Source organism: Entelurus aequoreus, linkage group LG13 (genome assembly GCF_033978785.1).
Source record: "Entelurus aequoreus isolate RoL-2023_Sb linkage group LG13, RoL_Eaeq_v1.1, whole genome shotgun sequence".
Classification (NCBI taxonomy): domain Eukaryota; kingdom Metazoa; phylum Chordata; class Actinopteri; order Syngnathiformes; family Syngnathidae; genus Entelurus; species Entelurus aequoreus.
In genome coordinates this window covers 3,916,169-3,926,168 of record NC_084743.1, presented here as the reverse complement: position 1 = coordinate 3,926,168, position 10,000 = coordinate 3,916,169, and the positions used below count along the sequence as shown (strand labels likewise).

At 34.0% G+C, this 10,000-nt stretch overlaps 1 non-coding gene across 1 annotated transcript; it reads left to right on the top strand.

The window, feature by feature from the left end:
- Window positions 1-4,710: 4,710 nt before the first annotated feature.
- Window positions 4,711-4,782, top strand: trnae-uuc (transfer RNA glutamic acid (anticodon UUC)). The gene has a single exon. It is a non-coding gene; the product is annotated as a tRNA-Glu (tRNA).
- The last annotated feature ends 5,218 nt before the right edge of the window (window positions 4,783-10,000 follow it).

Here is a 10,000-nt window from a genome sequence, read left to right as displayed (position 1 = left end):
TTGTAGACTTTTACTGACACCTTGTGGCGATATGAAAATACTACACCTCATTAGTTTGGGCACTTCCGGGTTGGCGAAGTTCATTAGACAATTGAGAAGTAGACAAGTTGTGTTAGCTCTTACAAGCCTCGGAAAAGATAAGTCTGTAAGTAAACTGTTTAACTTGTTTATATAACTCAATATTAAGGTGGAAAGTGGTTACATTTGATAGTAAGATGTTTATTGAAAAACTATTTTTGTGCACTGTTTCAATGGATGTTTTGAGGACTTGAAATGGCTGCCAGTCGTGTATTTCCACCATCGAAATAGTTTCAATAGTTCCTGTCAAGCTGTATAACCTCAACACGTATAGTGAGGGCAGAACAATTATTGCCAGGCTTCGCTCTCATGTAAGGGAAGAAGAATTTTAGATTGATGACTGTGGTGTTCTTAGTGTCATAGTGTGTGTAGTTAGTAGGTTCCAATAGCAGCAGAAGTGCACTTTTTGGAGCGCTGTATTATTTTCAGTTTTGTGCCCAAGGGAGTGATTTTATTTAACACTATATTATTATTTATACACCTTTAGTGCTCACAGAGACAGTTTGTTTTTGTGTTACTGTATATATTTGTTTTTCTGAAAAATCCCACTTAATATACTTTGGGTAACAACAGTCAATATTTTATTTTTTATTTTTTATTTTTTTAGGGGGGTAACAGTCAATATTTTTTTTTCTTTTTTTTTTCTTATAAAATAATAGTGAGCTTTTGTTAAACCAAATATTGTGTTTTTTTCCATACACAACAACCTATCTGGATTCCATAAGAGAATCGATAAGGAATCGGTTCGATAAGAGGATTCGATAATGGGCTCGAACTCGATAATTTCTTCTCAAACATCATCCCTAGCCACGCCGTCCCCAAAAGAAGCAAACTTCATGGAGGTTTTTTGTGAGCAATCACTCCATCACAACAAAATAAGAGTTGTATAAATGATTGTAAACTCAAGACAGCCATGACATGATGTTCTTCACAAGTGTATGTACACTTTTGACCACCACTGTGGTATCATTTTCAGGCCTGGCCCTAACCAATCTGGCGCCCTAGGCAAGATTTTAGGTGGCGCCCCCCCCACATCGGCAGTGAAGTGTATATACTCACAAGAAACCGAATTGCTTTGTCTTTGACCTTTTTTTTTTACTTAAAGAAAGCAAATTAACATATTATATGAGAATGTTATGTTATGATTATCTTTAACCGACTCACAGCAGTGCTCCAATTAAAAAACAGCATTCCCTCTCATGTGATATTGCTTAATTAACATTAATGATGTGCACTTTAACAACTAGGCTTACAACTATACCTAATATATAAAGGGGTGGAAAAGTGACTATTACCTGCAGGGCAAACATTAGCTAACCAGAAGGCAATAACAATGTCAACAAAAAACACCTGCTTAAAAGATCTAATACGAATGTCCCTGAGGAATGTAAGGTGGGAGTACTGTAATTACTGGGGATGTCCGATAATGGCTTTTTGCCGATATCCGATATTCCGATATTGTCCAACTCTTCAATTACTGATACCGATATCAACCGATACCGATATCAACCGATATATACAGTCGTGGAATTAACACATTATTATGCCTAATTTGGACAACCAGGTATGGTGAAGATAAGGTACTTTTTTTTTTTAATTTATAAAATAAAATAAGATAAATAAATTAAAAACATTTTCTTGAATAAAAAAGAAAGTAAAACAATATAAAAACAGTTACATAGAAAATAGTAATTAATGAAAATTTGTAGAATTAACTGTTAAAGGTTAGTATTATTAGTGGACCAGCAGCACGCACAATCATGTGTGCTTACGGACTGTATCCCTTGCAGACTGTATTGATATATATTCACAATGTTATGTCAGACCCACTCGACATCCATTGCTTTCGGTCTCCCCTAGAGAGGGGGGGTTACCCACATATGCGGTCCTCTCCAAGGTTTCTCATAGTCATTCACCGACGTCCCACTGGGGTGAGTTTTTCCTTGCCCGTATGTGGGCTCTGTACCGAGGATGTCGTTGTGGCTTGTATAGCCCTTTGAGACACTTGTGATTTAGGGCTATATAAATAAACATTGATTGATTGATATTGATATATAATGTAGGAAGCAGAATATTAATAACAGAAAGAAACAACCCTTTTGTGTGAATGAGTGTAAATGGGGGAGGGAGGTTTTTTGGGTTGGTGCACTAATTGTAAGTGTATCTTGTGTTTTTTATGTGGATTTAATAAAAAAATAAAAAATAAAATAAAAAATAAAAAATAAAAATAAAAACGATACTGATAATAAAAAAAACGATACCGATAATTTCCGATATTACATTTTAACGCATTTATCGGCCGATAAAATCGGCAGACCGATATTATCGGACATCTCTAGTAATTACCTAACGTTACATTATTATTTTCCATAACAATTTAGCCCCTTTCCACAATATTAACCCGACGTTAAAACAGAACTAGCTATTTATTGATTAGCAATTGCCGAATCATGTAACATTAGCTTAATGCTAAAAAAAAGCCAGGTTACTATCACATTCTGTAACAGACAAATTATTTCATGTAGGCTAACGTTACCTACCTGCTACCTCTGTCTTTTTCTCGTTTCTCCTCCTCTTTTCTCTTTTTTCTTCCCTGGGCACCTGACAGTTTTGGCCGTTTTGACATCTTGTGTTGATTTTTTTGATGTGGTAAGAGTCATGATACGGGAAGGAAGGGGGCGCACCGTGCGGGGGGATGGGGGGGGGGGGGGGGGGGCGTAATGTTGTAACAAATAATATTTCTATTAAATAGGCTTTACTTTGCATTTTAATTAACGTGGGATTATTTTTTGTATTTAGAAATAATAGTACCAACTTTTTTTTTTTTTTTTTTCTCCAACATTTGTGGCACTGGCTTGGCGCCCCCTGATGGACGGCGCCCTTAGCATTTGCCTATACGGCCTATGCCACGGGCCGGCCCTGATCATTTTGTCCAAACAAACCACCAGGTGTGAATGAATGATGGGTTTTTAACATGTAAAGCGACTTTGGGTACTTAGAAAAAGCGCTATATAAATCCCAGTTATTATTATTATTATTATTATTATTATATTATAAACAAACACTCCAAAAAGTCCAAAGCTCAGAGTTGATTCTACGGATGCTAGAATTGAAAAATGTCACGTTATTTAGCGAACCATTGAGAACATTGAGTTGAGTGTGACTTGTGCAAAGAATCCGACACCGCTTTGCAGTTCTGTCTTGTTAAATGCATGCACGGACCCATGGGGAGTGTTTGCGCCTGGAACTGGGGCGCAGGTGATTTATGGCCCGTATTTTGGACACCTCGGAGCTGAACTCTGACCTGGGTGACGGATGGTTGTGGCAGCTCGTGTTAAGTGACACCATCAGCCCGAGTAGAAGAAGCTCTGCTGTGGAATACTTTTTGAGTTTTTATTGACCAGTCCAGCGTTACAAAGTATGAACACTCCAACAAATGACGTCTTCCAGGCGTATGCCGTCCCTCTTGTGTAACTTTACTTGCTCAAGGGCACAATAATCTGTCGCAGGCATAAATCACGGTCTTATTTCGGGGGATTGGCCTTCCTTGAGGGGTCAAAAAGCAAGCGGCTCCGTAGACCTGTGCCCGTAACAAATCCAGCAAGCTAACGCTAGTCGTTACATCGTTTTATCAAGGTGTGATTATTATTCTGCCCTACCTGAAATATTTAGCATTTTCCAAAAAAATTCCCGCTTTTTGCGAAATACTATTTCTCAATTAAAAATGTCACGACTTCAACATTTCTCGACCGATTTGAACATTTCTAACAACATTCAAAATATTTAGCCTTTTCCCCAAAAATTCCCGCCTTTCCCGAAAATCTAGGAAATCCGTAATACTATTTCTCAATCAAAAATGTCACGACTTGAACATTTCTCAGCCGATTTGAAAAATTCTAACACCAACCATTCACTCCATTCAAAATATTTAGCATTTTTCCAAAAAATTCCCGCTTTTCCCAAAATTCCAGGAATTCCGTAATACTGTTTCGCAATTAAAAATGCTACGACTTCAACATTTCTCGACCGATTTAAAAATTCTAACACCAACTCATTCACAAAATTCAAAATATTTAGCATTTTCCCAAAAAATTCCAGCTTTTCCTGAAATTCCAGGAATTCCGTAATACTATTTCTCAATTAAAAATGTTACGACTTCAAACATTTCTTGACCGATTTGAAAAATTCTAACACCCACTCATTCACAACATTCAAAATATTTAGCATTTTCCAAAAAAATCCCGCTTTTCGTGAAATTCCAGGAATTCAGTAATACTATTCCTCAATTAAAAATGTCACGCCTTCAACATTTTTCGACCGATTTGAAAAATTCAAACACCAACAAACTAATTCACCACATTCAAAATATTTAGCATTTTCCAAAAAATTCACGCTTTTCCCAAAATTCCAGGAATTCCGTAACACTATTTCTTAATTAAAAACGTTACAACTTCAACATTTCTCGACCAATTTGAAAAATTCTACCAACCATTCACAACATTTAAAATATTTAGCATTTTTCCAAACAAATCCCACTTTTCTCGAAATTCCAGAAATTCCGTGATACTATTTCGCAATTAAAAATGTTACGACTTAAACATTTTTAGACTGATTTCAAAAGTCAGGCTGTAGTCCCATATGGTCTAGCGGTTAGGATTCCTGGTTTTCACCCAGGCGGCCCGGGTTCGACTCCCGGTATGGGAACTACTTCTTTTACCATGAATTGATTTAAGTGGACCCCGACTTAAACAAGTTGAAAAACTTATTGGGGTGTTACCATTTAGTGGTCAATTGTACAGAATATGTACTGTACTGTGCAATCTACTAATACAAGTTTCAATCAATCAAAAAAAACAACCATTCACAACATTCAAAATATTTAGCATTTTCCAAAACAATTCCCGCTTTTCCTGAAATTCCAGGAATTCCGTAATACTATTCCTCAATTAAAGATGTTACGACTTCAATATTTCTCGACCGATTTGAAAAATTCTAACACCAACCATTGACAACATTTTAAATATTTAGCATTTTCGGAAACAATTCCACTTTTCGAAATTCCAGGAATTCTGTAATACTATTTCTCAAATAAAAATGTTACAACTTCAACATTTTTCGACCAATTTGAAAAATTCTAACACCAACCAACTCATTTACAACACACAAAATATTTAGCATTTCCCCCTCCAAAATCCTGCTTTTCCTGAAATTCCAGGAATTCCTTAACATTATTTCTTAATTAAAATTGTCACGACTTCAACATTTCTCGACCGATTTGAAAAATTCTAACACCAACCATTCACAAAATTCTAAATATTTTTAGCATTTTCTCAAAAAATTCCAGTTTTTTTCAAAATTCCAAGAATTCAGTAACACTATTCCTCAAATAAAAATGTTGCGAATTCAACATTTTTCGACCGATTTGAAAAATTCTAACACCAAACATTCACATCATTCTAAATATTTAGCATTTTCCCAAAAAATTCCCGCTTTTCCTGAAATTCCAGGAATTCCATAATACTATTTCTCTATTAAAAATGTCACGTCTTCAACATTTCTTGACCGATTAAAAAAATTCTGACAACATTCACAACATTCAAATATTTAGCTTTTTCCCAAAAAATTCCCGCTTTTCCTGATATTCCAGGAATTCCGTAATACTATTTCTCAATTAAAAATGTTACGACTTCAAACATTTCTCGACTGATTTGAAAAATTCTAACACCAACTCGTTCACAACATTTAAAATATTTTGCATTTTCCGAAACAATTCCCACTTTTCTCGAAATTCCAGGAATTCCGTAATACTATTTCTCAATCAAAAATGTCCCGACTTCAACATTTCTTGACCGATTTAAAGAGTCTAACACCAACTCATTCACAACATTCAAAATATTTAGCATTTTCCAAAAAAATTCCCGCTTTTCCCGAAATTCCAGGAATTCTGTAACACTATTTCTCAATTAAAAATGTCACGACTTCACCATTTCTTGACCGATTTGAAAAATTCTAACACCAACTCATTCACAACATTCAAAATATTTAGCATTTTCCAAAAAAGTTCCCGCTTTTCCCAAAATTCCAGGAGTTCCGTAAGACTATTTCTCAATTAAAAATGTCACGACTTCACCATTTCTTGACCGATTTGAAAAATTCTAACAACATTCACAACATTTAAAATATTTAGCATTTTCCAAAAAAAGCTCCCGCTTTTCCCAAAATTCCAGGAGTTCCGTAACACTATTTCTCAATTAAAAATGTCACGACTTCACCATTTCTTGACAGATTTGAACAATTCTAACAACATTCACAACATTCAAAATATTTAGCATTTTCCAAAAAAATTCCCGCTTTTCGTAAAATTCCAGGAATTCAGTGATACTATTCCCCAATTAAAAATGTTACGACTTCAACTATTTTCGACCGATTTGAAAAATTCTAACAACATTCAAAATATTTAGCCTTTTCCCCAAAAATTCCCGCTTTTCCCGAAATCCCCAAATGTCCTTGAAATTCCCTTTGAAAAGAATTGTACATTTTTCAAAGTTCCACAACTCCCACATTTTTCATCCGATTCAAACCGTTCCAACTTCAAAATATTCAGTCTGTTCAGGAGTTGTGTGTTTTATTTCGACAATTAATCATGTTGAAGTTGAACTTCAGCATCGGAGCGTTCACACGCAGTTCCTGCAGGAATTGCCTCATCTAGTGGAATAAGTGAGTGTAAATGTGTTTGTGCAAGAATTCAGTGAATGAACGTGGGAGTAAATGTTGGAATAAAAAGATAACATTGCAGAGCTGGCCGTGTGTGCGTCTGGGAGCTGTATTTACGACGCCCGGGGTCAAAGGTTATCCCTTCCGAGCCAGCCACCCTCCACAGATGCAAATGCACAAACATTCCTGGCCACAATAACTCACACTTTGCTCTCCTAACTCAAAAACTCCTTTGAAGGCCCGAGCCAAACAATCAAGAAAAAACAAAAAGAGACAAGAATAGCTTCTCTGGACTAATCCCTTGTCGTCGCCGTGGCGACGCGACGTGGGTTGCGGTCGGCGGAGAGGTCAGGGGTCAGCAGGTGAGGAGGGAACATCCTAACGTGACTACGCTACCTGCAGTTTGACAGAGTCATTATTTCAGGCTTCCAAAGTGACGGGAGTGGGCGGGGCAAGTGAGGTGAGTGGGCGGGGCAAGTGACGGAGAGAGAGTACGAGTCGTAGAAGGCAAAAACACAAATAACTGATCAGTTCTTTTTAGTCTGTCTTTACACAAATATAATTGTCACTGTTCTGATTGAAGAAATGAATGAAATAATTTACAATGAATTAATTTATAACTAGAGATGCCCGATAATATCGGACTGCCAATAGTATCGGCCGATAAATGCTTTAAAATGTAATTTCGGAAATTATCGGTATCGGTTTCAAAAAGTAAAATCGATGACTTTTTAAAACGCCGCTTTACGGAGTGGAGAAGTACAGAGCAGTTGTGTCTCCCAGTCATACTTGCCAACCCTCCCCATTTTCCCGAAAGACTACCAAATATCAGTCCCCCTCCCGAAAATCTCCCAGGGCAACCATTCTCCCGAATTTCTCCCGATTTCCACTCAAACAACAATATTGGGGGCGTGCCTTAAAGGCACTTCCTTTGCATGCCGGCCCAATGACATAATATCTACGGCTTTTCACACACACACACACAAGTGAATGCATACTTGGTCAACAGCCATACAGGTCACACTGAGGGTGACGGTATAAACAACTTTAACACTGTTACAAATATGCGCCACACTGTGAACCCACACCAAACAGGAATGACAAACACATTTCGGGAGAACATCCGCACCGTAACACAACAGAACAAATACCCAGAATCCCTTGCAGCACTAACTCTTCCGGGACGCTACAATCAATAATAAATATGGCAGTGCCATGTTGGCATTTTTTTCCATAACTTGAGTTGATTTATTTTGGAAAACCTCGTTACGTTGTTTAATGCATCCAGCGGGGCATCACAACAAAATGAGGCATAATAATGTGTTCATTCCACCACTGTATATATCGGTATCGGTTGATATCGGAATCGGTAATTAAGAGTTGGACAATATCGGAATATCGGATATCGGCAAAAAATCCATTATCGGACATCTCTATTTCTAACACATTTATGCATTGAATTCCGACTATACATAATGATATATTTAAGTCATTATTTGAATATTTGTTTATTTAACTTTGTCTTGCTTCACCCTCCGTACTCACACAGGTTGATTAAACAATTAAATAAATCACCAAACAATGAAATAATCAAGGAATCAGTTAAATTGTTCAAAAAAAGAAATCATGAAAAATTGAAACTGAAGGTTTATCAACTGATTAAATAATTAATTAAAATAATTGAATCCGTTAATTTATGAAACAATTCAATGATGAAATATAAAAATTAAATCATCAAATAATGAAACCAAAAAAATGCATTCATTGTTTAAATAATTAATTAAATATTGAAATATTGAATTAAATCATTGACAATAAATAAATTAATAACACATTTACGCATTCAATTCCGACTATACATAATGATATATTTAAGTCATTATTTGAATATTTGTTTATTTAACTTTGTCCCGTTTGATCCTCCATACTCACACAAGTGCATGAAACAATTAAATAAATCATCAAACAATTAAATAATTGAATCCATTAAATAATGAAAAAATTCAATCATGAAATAATGAATTAAATCATCAAATAAAGAAACCAAAAAATTTATTAATTCTTTAAATAATGAATTAAATATTGAAATTATGAATGAAATCATTTACAATAAATTAATTAATTACACATTTATGCATTCAATTCCGACTATACATAATGATATATTTAAGTCATTATTTGAATCATTATTTATTTAACTTTGTCCCATTTGACCCTCCATACTCACACAAGTGCATGAAACAATTAAATAAATCATCAAACAATGAAATAATTAAGGAATAAATTACATGAATAAATTGAGACCAAAAGTTTATTGAAATAATGAATGAAATAATTTACATTAAATTAATTAATAACACGTTTATGTATTTACTTACGATTATACATCATGACACATTTGAGTAATTATTAACGTTTATTTAATGAAACAATTAAATCATTAAACAAGGAAATAATAATTCAATCACAAAATGAACAATTAGATAATTAAATATTAAATATAATTAATTGAATGATTCAATATTTTAATGTACTTTGATATTAAACACATATAATAAGACAATGATCTGACTATGTCATGACATATTTAAGTAAATAAATCATCAAACAATGAAATAATTAAGGAATAAATCATATAAATAAATTGAGACCAAAAGTTTATTGAAATAATGAATGAAATAATTGACATTAAATTAATTAATAACACATTTATGTATTTACTTACGATTATACATAATGACACATTTAAGTAATTATTAGAATATGTATTTATTCAACGTTTATTTAATGAAACAATTAAATCATTAAACAAGGAAATAATAATTCAGTCACAAAATGAACGATTAGATAATTAAATATTAAATATAATCAATTGAATGATTCAATATTTTAATGTACTTTAATATTAAACACATATAATAAGACAATGATCTGACTATTTCATGACATATTTAAGTAAATAAATCATCAAACAATGAAATAATTACGGAATAAATTACATAAATAAATTGAGACCAAAAGTTTATTGAAATAATGAATGAAATAATTGACATTAAATTAATTAACAACACATTTATGTATTTAATTACGATTATACATCATGACACATTTGAGTAATTATTAGAATATGTTTGTATTTAATGTTCGCGAAACAATGAAATCATTAAACAAGGAAATAATAATTCAATCACAAAATGAACGATTAGAT